This window comes from Equus przewalskii, chromosome 7 (genome assembly GCF_037783145.1).
Source record: "Equus przewalskii isolate Varuska chromosome 7, EquPr2, whole genome shotgun sequence".
Classification (NCBI taxonomy): domain Eukaryota; kingdom Metazoa; phylum Chordata; class Mammalia; order Perissodactyla; family Equidae; genus Equus; species Equus przewalskii.
In genome coordinates, this window is record NC_091837.1 from 33,085,890 (window position 1) to 33,109,979 (window position 24,090).

At 39.1% G+C, this 24,090-nt stretch overlaps 1 long non-coding RNA gene across 2 annotated transcripts in view; it reads right to left on the reverse strand.

The window, feature by feature from the left end:
- Positions 1 to 2,087: 2,087 nt before the first annotated feature.
- LOC139084791 (uncharacterized) overlaps positions 2,088 to 24,090 on the reverse strand; it is a 69,381-nt gene continuing 47,378 nt past the window's right edge. For both annotated transcript variants that reach the window (XR_011542544.1, XR_011542543.1), the window contains 3 exons: positions 15,792 to 15,956; positions 9,064 to 9,168; positions 2,088 to 8,039 (listed from right to left, as the gene is read on the reverse strand). This is a non-coding gene — a long non-coding RNA (uncharacterized lncRNA). The remainder of the gene's footprint in view (positions 8,040 to 9,063; positions 9,169 to 15,791; positions 15,957 to 24,090) is intronic.

Genomic DNA, 24,090 nt, shown 5'->3' on the forward strand with positions numbered 1-24,090 from the left:
GAGGTTTTGACCAGAGCAATTCAGCAGGAAAAAGAAATAAAAGGTATCCAAATTGGCAAGGAAGAAGTTAAACTCTCAGTGTTTGCAGACAACATGATTTTATACTACAAAACCCTAAAGAATCCATCAGAAAACTATTAGAAATAATCAACAACTACAGCAAAGTTGCAGGGTACAAAATCAACTTACAAAAATCAGTTGCATTTCTATACTCTAACGAGGAGCTAACGGAAGGAGAACTCAAGAATACAATCCCATTTACAATCGCAATGAAAAGAATAAAATATCTAGGAATAAATTTAACCAAGGAGGTGAAAGACCAATACAATGAAAACTATAAGACATTACTGAAATAAATCAATGATGACATAAAGAAATGGAAAGATATTCCATGCACATGGATTGGAAGAATAAACATAGGTAGAATGTCCATACTACCTAAAGCAATCTACAGATTCAATGCAATCCCAAACAAAATCCCAATGAGATTCTTCATGGAAATTGAACAAAGAATCCTAAAATTCACATGGGGAAACAGAAGACCTCAAATAGCTAAAGCAATCCTGAGAAAAAAGAACAAAGCTGGAGGCATCATAATCCCTGACTTCAAAATGTACCACAAAGCTATAGTAATCAAAACAGCATGGTACTGGTACAAAAACAGACACATAGATCAATGGAACAGAATTGAAAGCCCCAGAAATAAAACCACACATCTACGGACAGCTAATCTTCGACAAAGGAGCAAAGAACATACAACAGAGAAAAGGAAATCTCTTCAATAAATGGTGTTGGGGAAACTGGACAGCCACATACAAAAGAATGAAAGTAGACCATTATCTTTCGCCATAAACGAAAATTAACTCACAATGGATTAAAGACTTGAAGGTAAGACGTGAAATCATAAAACTCTAGAAGAATATATAGGCAATACACTCTTTGACATCAGACTTAGGAACATCTTTTTGAATATAACGTCTACTTGGGCAAGGGAAACAAAAGAAAAAATAAACAAGTGGGACTTCATCAGACTAAAGAGCTTCTGCAAGGGAAAGGAAACTAGGAACAAAATGAAAAGACAACCCAACAACTGGGAGAAAATATTTGCAAATCATATATTCCACAAGGGGTTAATCTCCAAAATATATTAAAAAACTCACACAACTTAACAACAAAAACCAAACAATCGATCAAAAACTGGGCAGAGGATATGAACATTTTCCCAAAGAAGATATACAGATGGCCAATAAACACATGAAAAGATATTCAACATCACTAATCATCAGGGAAATGCAAATCAAAACTACACTAAAATATCACCTTACATCTGCTAAAATAGCTATAATCACCAAGACAAAAAATAACAAATGTTGGAGAGGTTGTGGAGAATAGGGGAACCCTCATCCACTTCTGGTGGGAGTGCAAACTGGTCCAGCCACTATGGAAAACAGTATGGAGATTTCTCAAAAAGCGAAAAATAGAAATACCATACGACTCAGTTATCCCTCTACTGGGTATTTATCTAAAGAACTGGAATCAATAATTCAAAGAGACCCAAGCACCCCTATGTTCATTACAGCATCATTCACAGTTGCCAAGATGTGGAAGCAACGCAAGTTCCCACTGACTGACAACTGGATAAAGAAGATGTGGTGTATATACACAATGGAATACTACTCTTCCATAAAAGAGACAAAATTGTCCCATTCACAACAACATGGATGGACCTTGAGGGTGTTATGTTAAGCAAAATAAGCCAGACAGAGAAAGACAAACACCCTATGAGTTCACTCATAAGCGGAAAATAAACACACACATGGACAAAGAGAACAGATTAGTGGTAATCAGAGGGGAAGTGAGTTTGGGGGTGGGCAAAAGGGGTAAAGGGGCACATACATATAGTGACTAATAATAATGTACAACTGTAATTTCACAATGTTATAAACTATTATGACCTCACTAAAATAAAATAAATAGACTTCAGATAATGGCAACACAAAGCTCTGAATCGAGTTTCCAAAAAAGAATCATTCATATTAATATTTTAATGAGAGCAAACTCATTTTTAACTGTTAAAATAAATACTATTAATTTCATTTTTATGTACACTTTTTTAGTTTCTTTTTTAGTCTACGGCTTTAAGGTACAAAATACAATTTGTATAGTAGTAAGTCATATAATTTTCAAATAAACAAATAATCCACATATATGGAGATATGTGATCAACTTTCTTTACTGACAGGGTAAGCAAACTAACAAGTTTGAAGATGGCTGCGCCAGGCTGCCACCTGCCCATAGAGCCATAGAGAATTGATCTTGACAGATTCCTTGAGATGCCTTAGCTTGGTATCTTTCTATAGATATAATTCCTTTTATCTTTTGAGTTCATATGGTTCAAGGAAAAAAATATACATACAAACAAATAATCCAGTGACAACTTTCCCACCTACCCTCCCCCATCGGCCAATTCATAGTACCCCCATCCGGTGATCCCTGTTATCAGTCTAACTCACCCATGCAAAGTGGTTGTTATAAGAATACAAAGAAATGTGAATATATATTCTTATGTTTGTTCTCATGCACAAAAGGTAGCACATGATAATTCTGTTTTCTGACTCTCTTTTCACTTAGCAAAATACCTTGGAGATCTTCATCAGGTTATAAAGAGCATTGTTGTTCTTGTTTTCACAGCTGCACAGTATTACCCTGAATGGATATTTCATAATTTATTTAACTGGTTCCATATTTTTGGATGTTTAGGTTGTTTCCAATCTTTTTTCCAATCATATAATGCTGCAGTGAAAAAGGAGCACACATTTCATCTTGCATGTGTGCAAGGCGATCACAGAATGACTTTTCAGAAGTGGAAGTGCGGGCCCAAGCAGACATGTTTTCCTGCAGATAAATACCACCACAGCGGGCCCCACACAAGGTGCCCGTCAACAGTGCCAAATGCCTCGGGCCAGGGCCTGTTTCCGCATAGCCTTGTCAACAAATTTTTGGAGTCTTGCCAAGATGACTGAAAAATGGTCTCTCACTATAGTTTTAATTTACATCTGTTTCATTATGAGGAAGTTAAAGATCATTTTGCATATTTAAAAGCCATTTGTATTTCCTTCTCTGTGAAATGTCTCTTTATATCCTTGGTCCACTTTTCTGTTGGAATGATTATTCATCTTTTGGTCTTGATAAATTAGGAAGATTAGTCCTTTGTCTACAATATGAGATGAACTATTTTCTCCAAGTTTGTGATTTCTCTTTTTTACTTTTCTTACGATCTTTTTTAATATGCAGAAATTTTTGTTGTTTGTTTATTTTAAAAAAATGAAATTATCAAACTTTTCTTTTATGGCTTTTAGATTTGAGTAATAGTTGGAAAATGCTTCTCCACTCCCAGATCATAAAGCCTTCTCCTTTGTTTATGTCTATTACACTTACGGTTTCTTTCTTACATTTAAATCTTTGATAAATCTGAATCTGTCCCAGGACATGGTATGAAGTAAAGACACAATATCTTTGCCCAGGTGGCTATTCACCTGTCCCAAGACCACCTACTGAATGGCCCTCATCCTCCCCACCAGTCTAAGACGTGTGAACCACATACTAAACTGCCATGTGCATTTGCTCCTACTTATGGCTTTTCTCTTCTGTTTCTTTAGTTTGTCTCTCTATTCAAGTACCAGTACCACACTGTTTTACTTATTACAGCCTTATGTTTTAATATGATTCCTAGGCTATTTAGTGTTTTATATACAATAAGAGAGTTCTGTCTCTGTACAGGTTTTAAAACCAGACAGCTGAGGGCTCAAACCCCCGCTCCCCCTATAGCTGTGTGACATTGGGCAAGTGATTTAACCTCTCTGAACCTTAGTTTCCTAACCTGTGACTTGGAGATAATCATAACTTCTTTCCTGGATCATTTTAAGGATTAGAGATCCTCGGGTGAAGCCTTATTACACACACGTGGTAGACTCTCCGTGGTAGCTATCACAGGTATGTTGCCAGGTTTCAAATTGTTAAGACTGTATCCAGATTCAATAGAAACTGTTAGCTTGCCTACTTGTGTTTACCAAGTGAAAAATCATCTCAAATGAACAAATCTCTGATCAAAGAAGAATTCTGAGGAGAGAGTAAAGAAGAACCTTAAAACCCTAACTGAATTAATTACCTATTTAAAAAACATTTATTGAGCAATTATTATACGCCAGGAACTCTGCTGAGTTTTAAGGATGCAAATAAAATACAACATCCAATGTTTGGGTGCTGACTACCCATCATTTGCTAGGCGTTGACTCTCTGCTGAGTGGCTGATTAGAGGGCGTCCTCTGCCGTTCCCTCCTCCTCATCGCATTCTCACGGCCTGACTGTGACGACACTGCCCTCGCCCTTCCCCTGCGTCGCAGCCTTGGGCTCACCTTTGCCTTCCCTGCCCAGGCCTCTTCCCGTGCTCGACCATCACTGCTGCTCTTCCAGGGCTTCCATCTGGCCACGGCCTACCCACGCACCCTACGCCATTCAGTCCACTTTCAGTCTCACAGCACGATGACTGATGGATCTTCATCTCCCTCCGTCAAGTTTCAAACAAGCGGATCCAAAGTCCCACTGCACAGCTTCATCCGGACCCTCTACAAGCTCCCAAAACTCAGAAACTACCAAAAGGAGTTCATCGTTTTATATTCTAAAGCTCTTTTTACCTCCCACCCAAAGTTCCCTGAACTCGCTCTGTAGTTTCTTTCATCCACACTCCCTCCTCCACCAGCTAATTTCCTTGCTGTGGGCAGGATTCTCAGACGACCCCTGATAGAATCCCCTCCCCTGAGTGGGGTGGAACCTGTCACTGCCGTCTAGATCACCAAATACGGCAAAAGTGATGGGACAGTCGCCCCCTTGATTGTATCACAATATGACACCAACTCAACTGATTGGAGCCAGAATCTCTGCTGGCCTTGAAAATGGGACAGCATGCTGTAAGAGGGCCACGTGGCAAACAAGTGCAGAGCCTCTTGGAGCCAAGAGTGGCCCCTGTTTGACAGCCAGAGAAAACGGGAACCTCAGTCCTACAACCACAACAAACTGAATTCTGCTGAAAATCAGATGAGCTTGGAAGAGACCACTGAGCTCCAAAAGGAACTCAGCCAGGCCAACACTCTGATTTTACCTTTTGAGACCCTGAGCAGAGAATCCCTTTAAGCCTGGACACCTGACCTACAGAAAATCTGAGGTAACAGAAAAGGGGGGTTTTAATCCACTAAGTTTGTGGTAATGTGTTATGCAGCAATAGAAAACAAATACACATCTACTCATCCTTTAGGAGTTAACTCAGGAAGCTTTCTTTGATCCTACTTCCTTCTCCCCACTCCACCCACACTAGGTTGGGTAACCCTCTGAAGCCTGGAAATATCCTGTGCTAATCTCTGTTATTGGGCCTCTGGCACTGGACTGCCATCATCCATCCTATTGGTCTCACCTGCTTGATGAGCTTGCTGAGACAATGTCTTAACCACCCTTCATCCCCAGAACATAGTCTGGCACCTAGTCTAGCTCAACAAACATTTGCTGAATGAAGGCATGAATGCAAGGTTCAAGAATAGTATTTTTGGGCCTGGTAAATGACACACTGAAAGTTACCATGGATATCTTCGTGCAACTAATAAAGTAGCATCCTGATAACAGGTACTATAACCCAGTGCTTCTCAACCTGTAACATGCATACAAATCACCTGGGCCTCTTGTTAAAATGCAGATCTTGAGTCAGTAGGTCTGGGGTGGGGCCTGAGATTATGAGTTTCCAACAAGCCAGCTGACGCCACTCAAGGTCTGGGGGCCACAGGCGGGGCCGCATGGCCGCTGCTCCATAGAGCGGGTGGGGGTGGGAGAGCAGGAACCCATCCTATCTGCCTCTCTTGTGCTGCATGTGAAACAATGAACTGAATCGGGTCTAATTTTCTAGGGTAGCTCTTTACCCCAATTTCATCCCCCTTTACCCACTCGACACGTGAAATTTACATAATTCAAAACAACATGAGTCCTGTCTCATACAGGTTCTACTGCAAAAACTGAAATAGTAACAAGAAATAGTATTTAAAGAGTTGATTACGTGAGCACAACAGCTCCTGAAGCATTTTTATAATCACTGTATCATTCAAATATAGAAAGGAATACAGAACATGCTGCCTGTCACTCAGTTGGTGGATTAGGGTGTTTGGTTCACCCTTCTTTATTTGCTATTGAAATTCTGCCTAGATAGAAGAAACATATTCCTCACAAAAATGACATTACCTCTTCCTTAAGAGTTAAATTACTCAAGCTCCTTATGTGCATATGTCTTTTGGATGGATCAAGATTATAGATGTGTAGACATACACAGGAAAGATGATAATTTTGCACGTCAAAATAAATTTACATTTCTCTTATGCTATGCTGCCCTCATTCTTTGAACAATTTTGCAAATAAAAAAGGATTTACTACTATATGATAGAGCAGGAAGAATTCTGAATTTGGGGTCTGGTGACCTAAGACCAAACGCCAACCCTGCCATAAAGAGCTGCAAAACTGGAACAAACGACAGCGAGCCTCCGGCCCCGACTGCGCCGGTCTGTGAAATGAAGCACTTGGACTCCACGTTCCCCAGAGCTCCTGCGGCTCTAACATCCTCTGCCTCTGTCTGGGCTAACGCTTTCATAAAGCACATAAATCCACACCACTATTAATGAATAGAGAATTAATTTTTTAAAAAAAGGAAAAATGAGCCCTTTTATCCTCCCAGACAGAACTCTTAAGGAAATAGACATGAATGGAGAAAAATAAAACCATTACTGTGATTTCTCAGGTTTCAAACTTTAGCTCTGAAAACTGAAAATAAAGCTTTAGGAATAAAACCCAGTGCTCCGAAAGGGGGAGATAATGGTTTAAGGAACATAAAGTAAGTCTTTGCTATGGTACCTCTCCATCTGCCAATTTAAAATCCATCATTTCGGAAGAGAGGATTATGAGGTGGGAAAATAACCAAAAAGGCCTGATTTCTGTTCCCTCCTGATGGCCTTGGATGCATCATATACTTATACTACAAGTTACAATGATGTTTTCTAATTAATCAGTGTCTTCATTTCCCTGTCTATGAATTCCAATCAAGGAAGCAAAACAAAGGATTTTCACCCACCAACTTGTGTTTGGTGATTTCAAGCCATGACCTTGGAACTGTCGGGCAACGCCTCCACCCTTCCCTTCACCGTCAGACCGCACTCCAGGAGCACTCCAGGGCTTTCGGGCACCTGCTGGTCCTCTGCCATCAGAACAGAGGGTGACACCCACTGGCTGCATGAACTGTAGGAAACACTGAAAGCCTGTTTAACAACTCCAGTGATAAACCACTATCTGAATTTCACCTGCTGTTTCAAGTCCACTTTTCAAATTCTTTTTTGCTCTGATTCAATGTGGGATACAAACTAAAGACAAATGAAATTAACCTTCTAGATAAAAGTACAGGAAAAGATTACTTGCCATTGCTCTCATGGAATTCAGATGCAGACAGAGAGGAAATGCTCTCAATTTTGTTCAAGTAATAATATAGCTACAGTCTCTGAGTGACATCTCTATAGTATTTGTATTACTCACGTTTTTTATGTTCTGTATTTTATGATGCTTTGACATTTAGCGGCTTGCGGACAGAGGAGGGACTGGCCCTTTCAGAGTGAGCTCATTCCTAGAGGCAGCAAACAACTTGTCTGTGATCACGCCCTTGATGTGCAAACCAATGAAGCCTGAGTCCACACCCCTCTCACGTCTTTCTATCAGGCGCCTGCACTTTGGGACACTATTCTCCTGCCCTGAAGCATCCCGGGGCAGGCAGACCATTAAGACGGCCCTTAGAGCCGGACCACCGAAATTATCCAAACCAGCGATGCTAAGTCTGCTCCCCCTGCCTCGCCCACTCCTTCCCACAGAACACGATGAGGCTTGTGCCCACATTCTCCCTTGCTCCTGCTGCCTCCTGGCCAACTCTGGTGCATCCCTGGGCACAGCGTGATGTCCCTGGCCTCCTGGAAAAGAGAGTAACAAACGATCTTCAGTGGCAGTGGTCTCTTGATCAGTGAGCCTCAATACACCTGGATAAAAACAAAATTCCAGGTATGTTTTAAAACAGTATTTGCTGAGAGACTTATATGAAAAATAAAGGGACCAAAATCTAAAACAGCTTTATAACATCTTCTTACTATGCTTCCTCTATATATAAATGAATTCTGTTGGCTGATGCAAACTGTCATCAGACGTGTGGGGCAATAAGACGATAAATGAAGTACTACTGAAAGACAAGGAACTAAAATAATCCTACCCTCAACATTTTCTCAATATCTACTTAAAGATAGTACTAAAAAGACTTCATCGAAGCCAACACGGCCCCCTCCTGTCGGAGTGCCACATCCAGCAGCCACAACATCAAGTACACCACGCTCTGCTCTGCCGGCAAGACCCTCTCCGCCTGGCCAGGCTGACCTCCCAGTCATCTTACTGTCTCATTATGTACCAAATTCCAGACTTACTGAAATGGAAAGACCCTTAAAGATCTTCTAACCTAAGACCCTGGTTCTATAGACAAAGAAGCTGAGCCCCAGGCTGGGGAAGGACTCGTCCCTGGTCACAGAGCTAATTATCACGAGAGCCAAAGACTAACGTCCAAATATTCTGGCCCCCAGTCCAGGGCTCATTCTACAAAACTTACCAGGTCATTATAATCTGGTCACATATCACATATGATAAAATGTGCTTCCAACCCCGTCCCTTTGCTCATGCTGCCTCCTCAGCCCGGACGATCCCTCTGGGACCCTTCAACTTCCTTCTCTCTCAAGGTCAGCTGCCCAGAAAGAGTACCCAGATGTGACAATGCAGTTAAGTTGTATTCCCTCATATTGCATTTTACCAGGCTGGATTTAAGAGCCGTTTGTTAAAACAGCATTAAATAAATATTTTTAGTTACTAAATAAATTAAATAAAGCATTAAACATGGACATCTTAGATGCTCTTCATCCTTCAAGGCCAAATGCAAGCTCCGCGCAATGATCCCACCTTCTCCGAAGGCTGAGCGGCCCGAGAGCACTGGCCGGAGAGCACCGGCTGCCTCCGCTCCTCCACGGGAGTCAGTTCTCTTCCACGCGGCCACATTCTAAGATCCTGTAGAGAATGAATAATGTCTCATATTTCTATTTCTCAAAGTTCATGATTCACTAATTAGATGTAGATTCACAGATTTTAAGAGGTTCAGGGGGAGAAGACTGGAACCTAACGTTTATTCAGTATCAGATATTTTATATACACAGAGACCACATAGTTTATTCTCATATAGTCAAATAAAATTTCTTTTTTTATTTGGGAAACTTGCATTTTTATGTAGGAAATTTGAAATTTTACAGCCTACATATAGTTTGGGGTTTTGTGCCTAGAACACCAACATACACACCAAATATCTATGAATCACCAAATATCTATGACTATATTTAAAAAAATGCTTAGTTTCCCCAATTATCATGTGCCTACACTTTGCCAGTCAATTCTAAAGGTGGTGGGTGGAAAAGGCTAGCAAATGGCACCCAAAATGACACCTGCCTGTGTGCTGGACGCTGTGGGAAGCATGGTGCATCAGGGAGACCACCGGGGCGGGGCGGGGCAGGGCCCAGCCCGGCTGCAAGGCTGCAGCAGCACTGGGAGCCCGGCGCGGTGACCAGAAGCTCATCCACCGGCAGAGTTTAGTACACAAAGACATAAGATGTGTAATAAAACCTAACGAAAAGAGTCACTCTCACAGCCGCTGTCAGAGAAGCCTGAACTGGGCTGCCCTCTTTGGAGGATGATACAAACAGCTCATCAAAATGTCAAACACACACACTCTTTAGTATAATTCTACTGATAAGATTTTGTCTATTAATCAACTGCAAAAGCATACAAGATATGTGAATAAGACCATTGGTTGTAACATGGCGTGTCATGTCAAAAAGTAAAAATCATCTAAATGTATACAGAAGAGCACTGTTCAAATAAATCATAGTTCAGCACAGAATGGAATACCATGCACCACTGAAACTAATGACAACATCTGCATCTCCAAGATACACACGCTTAAGAGCAAAAAAAGCAAGATATAGAACAAGAAAGAGAGTGCGGGCCCATTTGAGATACGCGTGTGCATGTATGTGTGTATCATGTATGTCTATGTGCATATAGAGTTTGAGTTTTTCAGCTTTCTCTTTTTGTTTTTGATTCGTATATAAATATGAATAAAAACAAGAAAACGTAAACAGTGGTCACACCTTTAGGAAAAGATTTGGGAGTTTAGTGTGTGGGTGAGTGACTACGGCAGAGAATTTACTTCTTATTTTCATACCTATCAATATTATTTGATTTTTTTAACTATGTGATTGCATATTGAAAAATATTAATAAGTATTTTTTAAATTCTATGAAGAAACATAAAAGTATTAGTCTAGGAAGACATACATTGACATATTATCAGCCTCTAAAAATTATTAGATATTCAAGATATGAAATCACTGTCTCAAAAGCAGATGTTCAGAAAGCACCAAACTCTCCATTAGTCTGGCGTTTCCCGTGCTTAACCTGCCAGCGCTAGTTTGCTGGGCTGACGGGAAATGTCACTGTATCATCCTAAGGGTAACATGCAAAGTAAAGGATGCTATTGATATTTCACACAAAATTCAAACACGATTTTAATCACTGAACTCAAACGCGCCTGAACCCCTTTCTCTCCACAGTGCGTGCAGATGTATTAAATTGATTACTGTACTAAACCATTAAATTCAACTAATGAAGACGGACACTGTCATTGGCAACAAGCCCCAAACTGACAGTGCCATGTGGAACTCATCCCGAATGCACATCTTTCTAGTTATCCTATGTGAGCATCCTTTAAAACAATTACATGTCCCAAACACCTCGAAACTTAAATTAGTAATATGGATTTGAAATATTTTCTTACTCTTGATCAAAAAAATCCATTTGCATGGAGATGCCATTAGACACCAGGAACAACACTGAACAGACACTTGTGGTAATCCAGTGGCGAGGGCCCCACATGAAAACAGCACCTATGTAGGCGGTGAGCGCTTCTGGAGTTCAGAAAAGGGAAAATCCCAACGAGGGGTGCAAATCATGGTAAAAACATTAGCATTAAATTAGAAACCAAGTGGGCTTTAAGAGAGAATTGAAATTTGTGCCAATACAGAAAGACAGAAGGTTAAACATTCAGGGTTTAGGGCAAGGTAAGCGAAGTGAAGAGGTGCAGTAATGATTTTAGCAGCGGGAAGTGAAATGATACTGAAGAAAGGCAGAAAACATGTTTGGAGAGGAACAGTGATGTTAAATATTAAACTAAAATATTTAAGAAATCTGCAGCAGCCACTATCAATTAACTACAGCACTGTTAATAGGTCAGACTCGTGCAGCTATTTCCCGAGGATCGTGGTTCTCAGGCATGAGGGTATACGGGACCCTCCTGGAGGGCTGGGTAATCTATAGCTTGCTGAGCCCCACCCCCAGAATGTCTGATTCAGCCGGTCTGGGGTGGGGCACAAGAATCTGCATTTCTAACAAACTCCCAGGTGATGCTGATGCTGCTGGTCCAGAGACCAGCAGAAGAACCACTAAGAATAACTTTGAACACATCATATACCCTCTCCACAGGAGGCATGCCACCGCAACCCAAAAACGCTGAGAACGGCATCCATACATAACTTGAGATAGGTGCAGGCCTTCCCAAGTCTGGTCCAAGCAACCTCTGCGACAGCATGTGCTCTGGGGACAGTTAGAGCACACAGCTCTCAAGGAACTACCAGCCTGGACCCAGGAAGCCGGGCCTCAGCCCCATGTTAACCACCCACCTCCCAGTGAGGCTCATCCTGAGGAAACAGCTCTGTAGCTTGACACAGACTTATATTTAACATCTTAAAACCAACCAGGGACCAGACTGTCACTTGACACATTTCACTGAAGGCCTGGAGTTCATCAACCCACACCTAACCTGGCATCAAACCAAAGCACATATCACATTGTGTCACTTCATTAACAGTGTAATGTGGAAATGCATAACCACACCCACACGAAGACCTCAAAACTCACATCCAAATAAATGATGAGAGCCCATGAGATCACTAATGAGAACACAAACAATGGCCCACTAACCCCAATACAGACACCAAGCAGGTCTCCTGGTCACTTCTGCCCACATTTAAATTTGCAGGAATAAAAAAAGTTATTATAAGGAAACAGCACATGTAACTAGAGGCGTGATGCATGATTATGCCCTCCAGCTGCTGAGATGTACCGTAAGGTATTTTTCAGATGTGATTAATATTTAAACAGTAGACTTTGAATAAAGCAGATTACCCTCCATAATGTGGCTGGGCCTCATCCAATCAGTTGAAGGCCTTATGAGAAAAAAGACTGACCTCTTCCCAGGAAGAGAGAATTCTGCTCCAGAATGCCTTTGGACTCGAGACTGCAACAAGTCTCTTCGGGGTCTCCAGCCTGCCAATCTGCCTGTCCATTTCAGACTTGTCAGCCCAAACAACTGCATGAGTCAACTCCTTCAAATCAATCTCTCTCTCCTTGTATACAAAATATACATAATATATATGTATATGTTAATTGATCATTATCAAGCAGGAACAGATTGTGAATAGACAGTGTCACAGAACTGTCAACGACTCCTATTGGTTCTGCTTCTCTGGAGAACCCTGACAAATAACACCCCTCACAGGCCATAATCTCCATTCCTTACTGGATAATAATCAATTACCTCCATCCCGTGAACCCCAGGCCACCGAAGCAGAACGTGCACACTTAATGGCTGCGCCACTGGGCGGGCCACTGAAATTTCCTGAATTCATCTTCTGCCTGTACTCCTGTTGACTCTGACCGCCTCCGATCTTATGCTCCAGTCAGTCCACAGGCCTTGCAGTCCTCCGGAACACCACGTGCCTGCTGCTTCTCAGCCCACACTGCCGCTGGCCCCTCAAGCTGGGAACACCCTCCCACCACCCACCTCTCCTTCTTTCAGCCTCTCTAGTTCTTACCCATCCTTCATGACTCAACTAAAAGGGACTTCCTCCCCTTGAGAAAAGCCTTCCTTGCTTACCTCCTGCTCCCAGTGGGTGGGTGTGTCTTACCTAAAACTCACCGTACCTGTGTTTGTCTTTGCCACAGCATTCAGCACTCTGTACTCTATTTTTTATTTGCAGATATGTCTTCCCTTAGGAGGCTGCAGGCTTCCTGACTCCGGCACGTGTGAGTTACTGACCCTTGTCTACAGGGACCAGCTCACAGTGGACTCTCAGTGAGTGTCCATCGCTGGGAACTGCAAAAGCATGTTTCTGAATTACAAAGAAGCCTCAAACCCCGTAAGTTCAACAGCTATTAGTCTCGATCTACACATTACTCCTTCTAGAATGCTGCACGACTAGAGTGAGAGTACTTCTCGAACTCAACAACTCCTTCTTTTTCTTTCATATACCAAAATACCCAAAACAAACAAAAACACTTCCTCCTTATCTGTCTGCTTCCAGTCAGATGGTATTTATGTCCTTAAGACAGGGACTTACACTAAATTCGCTAACGTTCCATTCATTTTGTAGGGCGTGAATACAATTTATCATTCCTAGCTCCCAGTAATACCCTGAACATTACGCAAACAAACAGTTTCGACTGGTCCTTTAGCAAAGTCTTCCTGCACGAGACCTCAGCACTGCGAGGCTGGCTTGCATTTCACAACTAACAACGCCCCATAGCTTGTCAGACTAAAATCATCTGGCTGCTGAAGCTTTTCTCCTGGCCATCAAAGTGATCTGCATTGCTAGTCCCTGGTAATTATCTCAATAACTCTGATTGTTTAAAAAAAAAGACAAAACAAGAAAGCCTGAATTTATATTATTATGTATTGGAAAAAAGATGAAAATTTTTTACACTGAAGAGAAGTTTCAAAGTACAGTTTAGCAACAAGTGGATTCCCTTTAGATTTAGAAATAATAAAGCAAAAATATAAAAGGTACTTAACAGGCCGTATAAGATATTGCCACTAGACAAAAAGGAATCAGATACAATACTCCATCAAATACAATACAAAGGAGATGGATGATACGTAGACAAATGATAGATAGACAGACAGATACATAGACAGTCAGATACATAGATAGATACATAGACAGACAGATACATAGACAGATAGGTGGTAGACAGGCTGACACTCAGAAAAACAGACACACAGGGAGGTTTTATGTAATCCTTTCACATGTCAATTCGCAGGACATATTCTAACCAAACAAATAGGATGCTTGTTTTGATATAAATTTCACCAGATATCCTTGGCATAGTACGAAATACATGGATTATTCCGATTGTCCCTGATATGTGAGGGCTCCAAATGTTACATCAGCCACACGCCTCCTTGCTGAGTTTTGAAGAAATAAAACAATTTTCGAGCCAAGGAAGAATAGCATCAGATGACACACAAGTTATTTCAAGCAGTTTTAATTAAAGAACTTTCGAAATAGTATTTTACATTTAAAAAAACAAGACAGGTAAGTATATGCAAATGATTTGTATTTCTGCAGAAAATTTGGAAATAGTACACTGTTATGTCAAGTTAATCCTCTTAGTCAGTTTGACTTTCCTCCATGGTTAGTAGAATTTCGTGTCTGCACATTGCCAGATACTTGTCTTACTGACCTCCTAATTAAACAGATGAATTAGAGTGTTATTTGGAAAGCAAATGAACAGTTTCAATACTTCAAATTAAAGGACTTTATAAACAGCAAAAATAATTCACTGTTTGCCTATGTCCAGTTGCTATTTGGTATTTCTTTCAAAAAATATTTATTGATCACCTTTTATCATCAAGTTACTTTCAGAATATAAGGATGACTCATCAGACATTCTAGCAAGGGAGACAACTAAAGTAGCCACGTGCCCTATCTAACCAAGGGTAGTGCTGTCTTACGCCTCCCATCCTGGCATAATTATTTATAGCACTGCCTTTCACTCCTAAAATTGTCCCAGTTTAAACAATAAATCTTATGGCCACTGTACAGCTAAGAAACGTACGTAAATTAACAAGAAACATGATGATGCCATTAAAGAATTACAAATGGCCATTCACATAGTGTTCGTGGAAGGAAGTGCACGCCCCACAGAGCTGAGTTCTAGCCGATTCTAGGATGTTGCAGAGGATTTAAAGTGAATTTAGCACCAAAATATCAAATACAAATATCTGACCATTGCATTGATTTCCCACTACTTCACAAGTGTCACCAGGCTAGAATGTAGTCACCCAGTTGCTACTCGATGTTAATCATACCTAGTAGTGGGTGTTTGAACAAATTAATAAATAATTACAAATGAATGCATTTTGATAACTTCTGCACAAATTATTGCTCCTGCTTAGTTATATTAATAATAATAGCTAATGTTACCTGGGTATTCATATGCACCTGGCATAGCCATAATCCCTTTACATACAGACTTTCAACTGATATTTATTAATGCTTATGATAAAAAACGCTTTCTTACCATTATCACCCCCATGTCACAGACGAGGAAACACCGAGGGGATAAGTAACCTGCCCAAGATTACAGAACAAACGAGCACAGGCGGCCGCGCTCCCCACCCTCCTCCAAGTCCCCGCCGCCAGCTTTAGTCGAGTCGGGAGCCACCCACGCCCCTCGGTTTTTCATCTTACCCTTATTATTTATTGTAAAATCTTAACAAATTACAGTTAAAACTGTACTTACTGTGCCCTCATGTGTCTTACATAATGCCTTATGAGCACAGCACAGGAAGTCCCAATATTCAGGGTCCAAAGGGTATCACACAGGGTTGTCTGAAACTGGAAGTGTTATCAACAGGCACCTCCCTAGATATATCTTCAATTTGAGTCCTTTCCGTCACCAGTCCAGCTATAATAAAAATCAGACAATCAGAAGCATATTCCTTTTCCTTCTCTCCCTCTCTCCCTCCCTCCCTCTCTCTCTCACACACACAGTCACAGCAGCAGTCCAGAGAGACAAGCCTCAGGGAATATCAGCACTGTAATAAGTCTGGTTAGTTTATCTTAGGGCTTACCTATCTGAATTCTTTCTAGAACAATATTTGACATTTTACACTCCATTCAAAAATGGGTAACATAGATAAATATTTTCTATCTCCTTAGAACACAGTATCTCTTAAGAGGTTTGTTCCATACTGAGGTCTCCAAACTTGAGCAAGCTAAGTTTCCAAAAGTTCACTCTAGAGAACTTCCTGCCAAGATGGCGCGGAATAGCCTTGCTTTGTGATACCCCTTTGCTGTAAACAAAGAACAAAGCCTTTAAAATATACACTGAATAACCCTTGTAAACCTGCAGCAAATCAGAAAGAAAGTGACAAGCGAGGCTAAAACCTTCAGTCCACTGGGCTCCAGAGGAAGAAAAAGGCAGAGGAAGCCCAGAGCCCAGGGGTCGACATGAGATGGGCGCTGCAGCCAGTTGTACCCCTTCAAGTCAGGAGATGGCGAGAGGCTCCACCAGCCACAAATGGGAGCTGAGTGCAACTTCCACCACAAATGCATAGAGCTCCGGGTGACAGTAGTGAGTCTAAGAAGGCAGGAAGGGCAATACGCACTCCTGCCCAGGACGTGGGCCCCAGGGAACCAGGCAGGGGTGACCACAAAATCAAAAAGCCAGGAGAAAGTGGGCACACACAGAATGAGAAAACAAGGTCCTCCCACTCAGTGTGCCTGAAAATCAAAATTCAAAACCACATACAGAAACCAAAGGCTAAGAAAGACAGCAAGTAAAATAAGCCGCTGGAGGAAGAAGTCACCCTGATGAAATTTAAACTACAAAGAATACTGACAAATATTCCTAAGTAAATAAGTTCAAGATGCTCAAAACGACAAATGAAAAAAGATCGCAAATGAACAAGAAATTATGAACAATAATACAAGGAAGTAAAGCAAAAAGTGTTGGAAATGAAATAAGTTTAAACATTAGCAATTTAAAGTGTGGTCAATAAGATATACGAACCTGACACACTTTTAGCTAGACACACCATGAAAAAGAGAAGATTCAGTTACTAAAACTGGAATGAGAGAGGGTACATCAGCACTGATCTTAGAGGAATCAAAAAGATTCTAAGGGAATACTATGAAAATTGTATGTGGATAAAGTAGATAGCTTGCATGAAATCCCTAAAAAGACACAAATTACTGAAAATTAATCAAGAAGAAATAAAAAATCTGAATATTCTCATAACAAGTAAAGAGATAAAAATAGCAATTTTCAGACTTCCCAAGAAGAAAAGCCCAGGCCCAGACGACTTACACCAAATATTCAAAGAATTAATACCTATCCTTCACAGACTCTTCCAAAAAAGAGAAAAGAAGAAGGGATACTTCCAGTTCATTCTATGAGACCAGTATTGCCAATTCCAAAACAGACAGAGATATCACATGGAAAAAAACTACAGACCAGGATCCCTTACGAATATAGATTCAAAATACCTCAACAAACTGAATCCAGCAACATATAATAGGATTATACAACATAACTAGGAATGCAGGGTTAGTTTAACATTAGAAAATCAATTAATGTATTACACCATATTAAGAGATTTAAGGACAAAAACCACATAATCATATCAATAAAAACAGAAAAGTCTTTTAACAAAAGTTATACCCTTTAAAAGTTAAGAAACCTCTCAATAAAATAGAAACAGAAGCAACTTCCCAAAGCTGATAAAGAGCATTTATGAAACACCTACAACTAACATCATTCTCAGTGATCAAAGACTGAAACCTTCTCCCTAAGATCACAAACAAGGCAAGGAATTCTGCTGTCACAGCAGAATTTAATTTAATAACGTGCAGAAGTTTCTAGTGGGGGCAGTTAGGCAAGAAAAAGAAATAAAAAGGCATCTAAATGGGAAAGGAAGAAGTAAAACTCTCTCTGTTAAGGATGACATGATCTAGTATGTAAAAAATCCTAAGGAATCAATTAATAAAACTATTAGAACTAATAAATGAATTTACAAGGTTGCAGGATAGAAGGTCAATATAAAAAAATCAGTTGTATTTCTATACACAAGCAAATAACAAACCAAGAATAAATTAAAACAATCCTGTTCATAATAGAATCAAAAGATAAAATACATACAAATTTAACAAAAGAAGTCTAAGACGTGTAAAATGGAAACTACAAAACACTGTTAAAAGAAATTAATGAACGATATTTTTTGTTAATGGGTTGGAAGACATTAATTTTAAGATGGCAATATTCCCCAAATTAACGAACAGATTAAATGCAATATCTATCAAAATCCCAAGTGACTTTTTTGCAGAAATTGATAAATCAATCCTAAAACGCTTATGGCAATGCAAAGAACCCAGAATAGCCAAAACAATCATGAAAAAGAAGAAAGTTAGAGAACTCACACTTCCTAATTTCAAAGCTTACTACAGAGCTACAGTAATTGTGACAGTGTGGTACTGGCATAAAGCCAGACATACAGACCAGCTGAACAGAATGATGTTCCAGAAATAAACCCATACATCTATCGTTAATTAATTTTCAACAAGGGTGCCCACTGGGGAAAGAACAGTCTTTTTCAATAAAAACGGTGCTGGGACAACTGGAAAAGCACATGCAAAAGAATGAAGCTGGATCCTTACCTTACACCATATACAAATATTAATTCAAAATGGACCATAGACTTAAATGTAAGAGCTAAAACTATGAAATTCTTAAAGAAAATAAAGGAGTAAATCTTCATAACCTTTGGTTAGGTAATGGCTTCTTGGATATGACACCAAAAGGACAAGTGACAAAAGAAAAATAGGTAAAGTAGACTAAATCAAAATTAAAACCTTTTCTGCTGTAAATGATAACTGTCAAGAAAGTTAAAGGACAACCTACAGAATGGGAGAAAATATTTGAAAATCACATATCTAAAGGAAGATAATTTGAACATTTTCTATAGAAAAAGACATTGAACAGCAAAGAATTTGAACAGGTATTTCGCTAGAAAAAGATGTACAAATGGCCAACACGCACATGAAAAGATACTCAACATCATTAATCATTAGGGAAATGGAAATAAAAAACACAAGATATCACTTCACATCCACTAAGACAGCTATAATCAAAAAGACAGACAGTAATAAGGATGTGGAGAAAATAGACTTCATACATTGCTAGTAGAATGTAAAATGGTGTAGCCACTTTGGAAAATAATTTGGCAGTGCCTCAAAATGTTAAAGTGAACCAGCGATTCCATTCCTAGGCATATATCCAAGAGAAATGAAAACATATGTCTAAACAAAAACTTGCACACGAATGTTCACAGCAGCATTATTCATAATAGCCCAAAGTGGAAACAACCCAAAGTCCATCAACTGATGAGTGAATGAACAAAATGTGGGGTTTCTATACAACATGGAATACTATTCAGGAAGAAAAAGAAATGATGCACTGATACATGGATGAACCTTGAAATGGGAAGTGACTGTTAATGGATATTGGGTGTCTTTCAGAGGCTACAGAATGTTCTAAAATTAGACTGTTATGATGATTGTACAACACTGTGAATATACTAAAAAGCCTTGAATTGTATGCTTTAGATGTGTGAATCATACACTACCTGAATTTTATCTCACTAAAGCTCCTTTAAAATGCAGTCATTGATACCAAAAAAGAAAACTGGAAAAGCAAAATACACTGAGACTAGACACAGTCCAAAAGATTGTAAGTAAATTCCAAGATGGGACTGAAGAAAACAGGGATAAAAGCTTAAGAAAATTTTTTTAGTGAGACAAAAGAAATGTACTGGCACCCAATATTGTGCAGATGACAATAATTCTGAAATTAATTTATAAGTCTATGCAATTCCAGTCAAAATTCTAATATTTTCTGTTGGAATTTGTCAAGCTTTTCCTAAAATGAAGAAACAAAAGACAAAAAAACAAACCTAAGAAGAGCTATGTGAAAATGTTTACCTTATCATCTTATTATGAAGCAATAGTTATTAAGTCAGTGTGATACTTGTACAGAGATAGGCTAACAGAGCAAGGAGACAGATGAGAGAGCCCTAAAAAAGAAAGGTATGCATGAAAACTTGATTATCAGAGGAGGTATAACGTCAGCTGTGAACTTTTCATATACGGCCTTTACTAAATTGATAAAAGTAAATCTTTTTATAACTGATTTGTTGATAGATTTATCATAAAAGTGTTTTGAATTCCGTCAAATGCTTTTTGTGCGTCCATTGAGATGATCATGTGATTTTTATCTTTCATTCTGTTAAAGTGCTGTCTCACATTAACTGATGTTAGCATGTTGCACCATCCTTTTATGTCAGGCATAAATCCCACTTGTTCATAGTGTATGACCCTTTAAACGTGCTGTTTCATTCAGATTGCTTATATTTTGTTGAGGATTTTTCCTTCTATATACATCCAGGATATTGGCCTATAAGTTTCTTTTCATGTCTTGTCTTTGGCTTTGGTATCAAGGAAGTGGTGGCCTCATAAAATGAGTTTGGAAGTATTCTCTTCTGTTCCATTCTTTGCAAAAGTTTGATAAGGAATGGCATTAATTCTTACTTAAATGTTTGGACGAATTCACCAATGAAGCCATCTGGTCCCGGGCTTTTCTTCACTGGGAGTTTTTTGATTACTGATTCAGTCTCCCTAGTAGTTATAGATCTGTTCTGTTTATTCATGAGTTAGTCTTGGAAGGTTGCATGTCTCTAGGGATTTATCCAATTCTTATAGGTTATTCAGTTTGTTGTTGCAATCATGGTAATCTCCTGTGATCCTTTTTATCTCTGTGGCATCAGATGTAATGTCCCCTCTCTCATTTCTGATTTCATTTGGTCTTCTCCCTGTTTCATAATTAGTTTAACAGCTAAGGATTTGTCAATTTTATTTATTTATTTTGTGGGGAGGTGGTCGTGGAGACTACTGACTTTAATTTTTTCCCCTTTATTTTTTTTTATTGCAGTAATATAACATTATACAACTTTCAGGGTACATCATAACATATGTTGCATTCTGTGTAGATTACATCATGTTCACCATCCAAAGGCTAATTATAATCCATCCCCATACACATGTGCCTCATCACCCCTTTCAACCTCCCCCCTCCCCCTCTGGTAACCACCAATCCAATCTGTGTTGCTATGTGTTTCTTTGTCATGGTTTTAATCTTAAACTTGTGAGTGAGATCATACAGTATGTGACTTTCTCCCTCTAACTTATTTCACATAGCATAATACCCTCAAGGTCCATCCATTTTGTCACAAATGACTGGATTTCATAATTTTTCATGACTGAGTCGTAGTCCATTGTGTATATATACCACGTGTTCCTTATCCATGAATCCCTTGATGGGCACCCCAATTGCTTCCAAGTCTTGGCTATTGTGAACAAGGCTGCAATAAAGATAGGGGTGCATGTATCTTTATGCATTAGTGTTTTCAAGTTCTTTGGATAAATACCCAGCAGTGGGATAGCTGGATCATATGGTAGATCTATTCTTAATTTTCTGAGGAAACTCCATACTGTTTTACACAGTGGCTCCACCAGTTTACACTCCCACCAGCAGTGTACAATTCCCTTCTCTGCACATTCTCTCCAACACTTGTTTCCTGTCTTCTTGATTATAACTATTCAGACCAGAATGAGGTGATAACTCACTGAAGTTTTGATTTGCATTTCCCTGATAGTTAATGATGTTGAATATGTTTTCATGTGCCTATTGGCCATCCATATATCGTGTTGGAGAAATCTCTGTTCAGATCTTTTGTCCATTTTTTAATGGGGCTGTTGTCTTTTTTATTGTTGAGACATATGAGTTCTTTGTATATTTTGGATATTAACCCTTTATCTGATATATGGTTTGCAAAAATCTTCTCCCAATTATTAGATTGTCTTTTCATTTTGTTGATGGTTTTCTTTGCTGTGCAGCTTTATAGTTTGATGTAGTCCCATTTGTTTATTTTTTCTTTTGTTTCCCTTGCCCGGTCAGACATGGTACTTGAAAATATGCTGCTAAGATGGATGTAAAAGAGTGTACTGCCTATGTTTTCTTCCAGAAGTTTCATGGTTTCAGGTCTTACATTCAAGTCTTTAATCCATTTTGAGTTGATTTTTGTGTATGGTGTAAGAAAATGGTCTACTTTCATTCTTTTGCACGTGGCTGTCCAGTTTTCCCAACACCATTTATTGAAGAGACTCTCCTTTCTCCGTCGTATGCTCTTGGCTCCCTTGTCGAATATTAGCTGCCCATAAACATGTGGGTTTACTTCTGGGCTCTCAATTCTGTTCCATTGATCCGTGTGTCTGTTTTTGTGCCAGGGCCAGGCTGTTTTCATGACTATGACTTTGTAGTATATTTTGAAATCAGGGAGTGTGATTCCTCCAGCTTTGTTCTTTTTTCTCAGGAATCCTTTGGCTATTCAGGATCTTTTGTTGTTCCATATAAATTTTAGGATTCTTTGTTCTATTTCTGTGAAAAATGTTGTTGGAACTTTGATCAGGATTGCAATCAATCTACAGATTGTTTTAGGAAGTAAGGACATATTAACTATGTTAATTCTTCCAATCCAAGAGCACGGAATATCTTTCCATATCTTTGTGTCTTCTTCAATTTCTTTCAACAATGTTTTATAAGTTTCAGTGTACAGATCTGTCTCCTCTGTGGTTAAGTTAATTCCTAGGTATTTTATTCTTTTTGTTGCAATTATAAATGGGATTGTATTCTTTATGTCTCTTCTGCTGCTTCATTGTTACTGTATAGAAATGCAACTGATTTTTGTACGTTGACTTTGTATCCTGTGACTTGGCTGTATTCATTATTTCTAAAAGTTTTCTAGTGGATTCTTTAGGGTTTTATATATATAAAATCATGTCATCTGTAAATAGTGACAGTTTCACTTCTTCTTTTCCAATTTGGATCCTTTTTGTTTCTTTTCCTTGCCTGATTGCTCTAGATAGAACTTCCAATTCCAGTCTATGTTAAATAAGAGTGGTGACAGTGGGCATCCTCATCTGGTTCCGGTTCTTAGAGAGATAGCTTTCAGTTTTTCTCTATTGAGGATGATATTAGCTGTGGGTTTGTCATGTATGGCCTTTATCATGTTGAGGTATTTTCCTTCTACATCCATTTTATTTAGAGTTTTTATCATAAATGTATGCTATATCTTGTCAAATGCTTTCTCTGCATCTATTGAGATGATCATGTGATTTTTATTCTTCATTTTGTTAATGTGCTGTATCACATTGATTGATTTGTGGATGTTGAACCAACCCTGCATCCCCGGAATAAAACCCACTTGATCATGATGTATGATCTTTTTAATGTATTGTTGTATTTGATTTGCTAGTATTTTGTTGAGGATTTTTGCATCAATCTTCTTCAGTGATATTGGTCTGTAATTTTCTTTTTTTGTGTTGTCCTTCTCTAGTTTTGGTATCAGGATAATGCTGGCTGCATAGAATGAGTTAGGAAGGCTCCCCTACTCGTCAATGTTTTGGAAGAGTTTAAGAAGGATAGGTATTAAGTCTTCCTTGAATGTTTGGTAGAATTCACCAGGGAAGCCGTCTGGTCCTGGAGTTTTATTTTTTGGGAGGTTTTTGATTACTGTTTCGATCTCCTTACTGGTGATTCGTCTATTCAAATTCTTTACTTCTTCTTGATCCAGTTTTGGAAGGTTGGATGATTCTAAGTATTTATCCATTTCTTCTAGATTCCCCAATTTGTTGGCATATAGCGTTTCATAGTATTCTCTTATAATCTTTTGTATTTCTGAGGTTTCCATTGTAATGTCTCCTCTTTCATTTCTGATTTTATTTATTTGAGCCTTCTTTTTTTTCTTGCTTAGTCCAGCTAACCATTTGTCAATTTTGTTTATCTTTTCAACGAACCAGCTCCTGGTTCCATTAATTTTTTTCTATTTTTTTTTTAGTCTCTATTTCATTTATTTCTACTCTGATTTTTATTATTTTCTCCCTTCTGCTGATTTTGGTCTTTGTTTGTTCTTCTTTGTCCAGTTTCT